Source organism: Ursus arctos, unplaced genomic scaffold, assembly GCF_023065955.2.
Source record: "Ursus arctos isolate Adak ecotype North America unplaced genomic scaffold, UrsArc2.0 scaffold_6, whole genome shotgun sequence".
Taxonomy (NCBI): domain Eukaryota; kingdom Metazoa; phylum Chordata; class Mammalia; order Carnivora; family Ursidae; genus Ursus; species Ursus arctos.
In genome coordinates this window covers 25,429,822-25,435,846 of record NW_026623078.1, presented here as the reverse complement: position 1 = coordinate 25,435,846, position 6,025 = coordinate 25,429,822, and positions in this window count along the sequence as shown.

Sequence of the window (6,025 nt, the reverse complement as noted above, 5' to 3'; positions counted from 1 at the left end):
TAAGGTTAGATTAATTAGTTGAATTTTTTCTTGCTTCTTGAGGTAGGCCTCTAAACTTGCTTTAAACCTCCCTTTTAAAATAGCTTTTACTGCTTCCTAAAGATTTTGGGCTGTTGTGTTTCATTTTCATTCATATCCATGTATTTTTTAATTTTCTCTTTGATGTCTTGGTTGACCCTTCTTGGTTGCATGTTATTTAACCTTGATGTATTTGTGTTCTTTCCAGAGTTTTTCTTGTTGATTTCTAGATTCATAACATTGTGGTCAGAAAAGATGGATGGTATGACTTCAGTCTTTTTTAATTTGTTAAGACTTGTTTTGAGATCTAATACGTGATCTATTCTGGAAAATATTCCATGTGCACTTGATAAGAATGTGTATTCTGTTATTGTAGGATGGAGTGTTCTGAATGTATCAATTAGATACATCTGGTCAAACGTGTGATTCAAAGCCATTTTTTCCTTGTTGATTTTCTGTTTTGATAATCTATCCATTGATGTAAGTAGGGTGTTAAAGTCCCATACCATTTTTGTATTAATATTAATTACTTCTTTTATGTTTGTTATTAGTTGCTTTATATATTTGAGGGCTCTGATGTTGGGGGCAGAAATATTTATAATTGTTATACCTTCTTGTTGGATTGTTCCCTTTATGATTATATAGTGTCCTTCTTTGTCTCTTGTTATAGTCTTTGTTTTAAAGTCTATTTTGTCTGGAAAAATCCTGCAAATGGTGGAAGAGTAGGGGACCCGCGTTTCATCCGGTCTCTTGAATTCAGATAGATATCTAACAGATTATTCTAAACACCTGTGAATTCAACTAGAGATCTAAGAAAAGAATTGCAATTCTACAAATAGAAAAGCGACCACTTTTTGTAAGGAAGGAGGTGCAGAGACTTGAATTTGAGGGGATATATAAACCACAGTGGGGAGGGAGCCTCTGTAAGCGGGCCCCTGGAAAGTGATATAGCAGCAGAGTGCAAAATCAGAACTTTTAGAAGTCTGCTCCTGTGAAGGACGTCCTTGCCTGAAAGGTTCCAGGTGGTGAAGCGGAGCAGAGTCCTATGTGGGACAGTGTAGTCTCAGGATCCCCAGGGTCACAGAAAGAAGGGGGATGACTGAGGGGTGCCTGGGCGGCTCAGTGGTTAAGCGTCCGCCTTCAGCCAAGGGCGTGATTCTGGCATTCTGGGATTGAGCCCCACATCAGGCTCCTCGGCTGGGAGCCTGCTTCTTCCTCTCCCACTCCCCCTGCTTGTGTTCCCTCTCTCACTGGCTGTCTCTCTCTCTGTCAAATAAATGAATAAAAATCTTAAAAAAAAAAAAAAAAAAAAGAAGGGGGATGACTGAGTGCAGCAGAGTGCCCAAGCAATTGGAGCAGGGAAGCTGGCTATAATTAGCGAGCTCCAGAGTGGCCTCTGAGCTACAGGTTGCCATAAACTGTGAACCCCGGCACAATCAGGAGACCACTCTGTCCAAGCAGGGACCCCAAAAGTGACAACTGCTGTGAGATCTGGCTCCTTCATCCAGGAGGAAGGGCATGGGTCAACACAAGATTAGGTTTTATTTGTTGTTTTATGGTTGTTTGTGTAGTTCTTTTTTCCATTCATCAGTCTCATTCTCTTCTCTCACAGTTTGCTGACTTAGTGATATATCTAGATTCCTTACTCTATTTTTTGCATATCTGTTACCAGTTTTTTATTTGTGGTTATTATTAGATTTGTATATAATATCTTTTGCATGTAGCAGTCCATGCTAAGTTGATGGTCGCTTATGTTTGAACCCATTTTTTCTCCTCTTCTTCCCAAGTTTTATGCATTTGGTGTCATATTTTACATCTTTTTATTTTGTGAATCCCTTGACTGATTTTTGTAATTATACTTAAGTTTATTGCTTTTTGCTGTCTACTTTTCTTACTCCTACTTATGGTCTTCTCCTTTTCACTTAGAGTCCCTTGTACCATTTTTTGTAGGTCTTGTTTGGTGATGATGAATTCCTCTAATTTCTTTTTTGTCTGTGAAACTCTTTATCTCCCCTTTTATTCTGAATGATAGCCCTGATGTATAGAGTATTCTTATTTGCAGATTTTTTTTTGTTGAGCATATTTAATATATCAGGAGACTCCCATCTGGCCTGCAAAGTTTCTGCTAAAATATCAGCTGATAGCCTTATGGGATTTCCTTGTATGTAACTGTTTTCTTTTCTCTTTCTGCTTTTAAAATTCTTCTTTTGCCATTTTAATTACTATGTGTCTTGGCATGGACCTCCTTGGGTTGATTTTTTGGGGTTTCTCTGTGACATCCTGAATCTGGATATTTGTCTCCACTCTCCTCCCCCTAGATTCAGGGAAATTTTCAGCTATTATTTCTCCAAATAATTTTTCTGCCCCCTTTCCTCTATGTTCTTTTGGGATCCCTATAATGTGAATGTTATTATGCTGAATGCATCACTGAATTCCCTTAGTCTATTTTCATTTTTGTTGTTGTTGTTATTTTTTTCTCTCTGTTGTCCCACTTCATTGCTTTCCATTCCTCTGTTCTCCAGGTCTTTCCCTGGTGTTTTTTCAAATGGCTGCTTCTATGCTGTGTCTGCTAAGGTTGTTTGGCATGCTATCTCTTTAAGGGTGGGAACTCAACTTCCTAACACCCTGGGGGCTCTCCTAGAGCTGAGCTTACAGAAGTTTGGAATTCCATACAAGTACTAGCCAGGACAGGCTTTAAGTCCACCAGTTGTAAGAACTTGTGAAATTTGGTCCTCTTGCTTTCAAAGCCAAATGTTATGGGGTTTGTCTTCCCCTTGCAGGCTCCCCTGTGTGACAGACTATTTCTCACCCTTCTCAGCACCCCTGGCTCCCTTCCCTCCGTAAGCAGCCATGGTCTGTTTAGGTTTCAAATCACCTCTACATTTTCTACCTTCTTCAAGGTGGCCTCTCCTTTACCTTTGATTGTGGAATTCCTTCTCCCAATCTTTGAGTAGTTTTCTGGGTCATTAACTTAATGTGAGTGTTATCTGGTTGTATCTGTGGGACAAGCCAAGCTTAGGTTCCTTCTACTCCACCACCTTCCCAGCCTCCTATATATGTGCAATCTTAGTGACTTAAAATAGGATGACCACTAGGGAGGTTTCTAAAGCAAGCATTTACCAATATTGGTTATAATGTTACTGGACAGGCAGGGAGAAAATAGAGGTTGAAACCCACCCTTATAGGTGTGCTTTTTCAGTGTGCCCAGCCCATGTACTAGACATGTGAGCTGAGAAGCAATCAAGATATCTCTAGCCCAGCCACTATCTGCGTATACTGAAGGAGGCATCCTTAGTGAGAAATGCCTAGCTGAATCCAGGCTATCCTCAGATCTGTGAGAGGTACTAACAATAAATGATCCCTGTTGCATGACACTAATTTTGGGGTAGCTTGCTTACAGAAATAGGCAACTGAGACAGGTAGTAACCATCACCATTACTCACACTCAATTTTACTTTTATATTCTTCCTAATAGGTGGGTCTTTAGTATTTACTTGGGTTACTTAATAAATTTAAATTTTTTTCACTTCATCTATGGCAGAAATAGCTTTTGACCCAAAGGCTTTACTTTTGTCCTATGGATTAATTGAACATATTTTGATCTTTCGAAAACTCTGCTTCAGTGAACACTCTAACACTATGATCTTTTACCTATACCTTTTACCTAAGTCACCTATACAGAAGTCTAGAGGAAAAAAAACACTCCTTGAAAATAACTTTTTATTTCCAATGTTTGCATGACATCTTTACAAAAGAATAAAAGAAATACACCACTAGGATAAAATGAAGGCATATTATGACAATCTTATCATAATTTTGAATTAGAAAAATTTTTTTATTGTTTAATGTTATTCACTTAAATGTTAATCCATTTCTTCTGTTTAAAAAGCATTAAAAATAGGGATGCCTGGATGGCTCAGTCAGTTGAGCGGCTGCCTTTGGCTCAGGTCATGATCCCAGGGTCCTGGGATTGAGTCCTGCATCGGGGTCTCTGCTCAGTGGGGAGCCTGCTTCTCCCTCTGCCCATTGCTTCTCCCTCTGCCTGCCACTCTCCCAGCTTGTGTGTACCTTCTCTCTCTCTGACAAACAAATAAATAAAATCTTAAAAAAGAAAGAAAGAAAGAAAGAAAGAAAGAAAGAAAGAAAGAAGAAAGAAAAGAAGCATTCAAAATAGAACTTACCTTCTACATACTCTGTTGAGCCCATCTTTTTTTTTTTTTTTAAAGATTTTATTTATTTATTCACCAGAGATAGAGACAGCCAGCGAGAGAGGGAACACAAGCAGGGGGAGTGGGAGAGGGAGAAGCAGGCTCATAGCAGAGGAGCCTGATGTGGGGCTCGATCCCACAATGCCAGGATCACGCCCTGAGCCGAAGGCAGGCACTTAACCGCTGTGCCACCCAGGTGCCCCGAGCCCATCTTTTAGGACTGTTTTGTCACTTACTCTGTCCAGACATGAAACAATTAACTTCTTAAAATTGAAAATAGCTTTCAAATGTCATTATCCTTTACTAATTTTCATGGGCACTTAAAAGAATGCTAATTAAGTTCAATTTAAAATTTTCATATTTTTTCATTAATTGATGGAGCCACATAATTTTGAAAAGAAAACCTCTTTAACAATATTAAGTCATAAATATGTTTTGGGAATGCTACATTATAAAATGATAGAACATCATTTCAGTGAAGTGCAGAGGTTTCATAACAATCCTATCTGAAAATACATCCCTCAAATTTCAATTCATTGCCAGTTTTGGGGTTCCTAGTGATCTGTGCTAGAGATCATTGCATATCTTCTAATCATCCATCTCCCAACTATATATAAAGAATTTTTAAAGTAGCATATCAGTCAGTTACTGCCACAATAATTCTGCTCACCAGCTACCCTAAAATTTTGTGACACATTACAATAAGCATCTGTTTCTCAGTAATTCATCTGAGATTCAGCTTGGGTGGCTCTGTTCTATGTGTCTCTTTTGGGGCCATGTGTTTCATTCTATTCTCATGAGAATGGCAGAAGAATAAGAAGCCTTAAAATACAAGCATATTTCAACCCGCCATTCATTAACATCGAACATTACATTGGTCAGAGCAAGTCACATGACCCAAAGTCAAGGGGCAGGAAGATGAGGCCATTGCAACTGCATAGATATCTAACTCTACGACAATGGAATTAAACATCAGAACCAAATGGTCATTTCCCATAAATGATAGATGAGGACAGGTATGCTTCCTTAAACCCTGAATCCTATACCTGGCCCACCAGGGTATACATTCTAGGCCCAGACCCTAAAGACCAGCCAGCTTAGTTCTTCAGCTTTTGCTCTACTTCTTTTTTTTTTTTTTTTAAAGATTTTATTTATTTATTCAACAGAGATAGAGACAGCCAGCGAGAGAGGGAACACAAGCAGGGGGAGTGGGAGAGGAAGAAGCAGGCTCACAGCGGAGGAGCCTGATGTGGGGCTCGATCCCATAACGCCAGGATCACGCCCTGAGCCGAAGGCAGACGCTCAACCGTTGTGCCACCCAGGCGCCCCCTTTTGCTCTACTTCTTGTTCAGGTCTCATTCCAGGTCAAAAGTCAATTTTCTTCCTTGTCCAGATTGATTCCAAAATGTACTAGTAGAGTGATTGGTATGCTGTTATCCTCAGATATTCTAAAGAAGTGACCTAATATGAACTTTTCCCAGGATAACATAATGGAATATTTTAAGGCAACATAAAAGGCATAATTTTGGAATGACAAAAGCAGTAGTAACTGCCATCATTTATTGCCAGCTTAATATATGACCAGCATTGCACTGAGAACTTTACAGAATTATTTCACAAGATGAGAGGTATCCATAAGGAGTTACTCTAAAACATGAACTATCCATCTCATGAATGGGGCCTTTGAGTAGCCAGGTTTTATACCCACTGCTAAATCCTAACTGAAGGTAGTAAATATTATGGGTTTTGCTTCCTAGCATCTATTATTACCATTATTTACCATTATTCTGGTAAAAGAT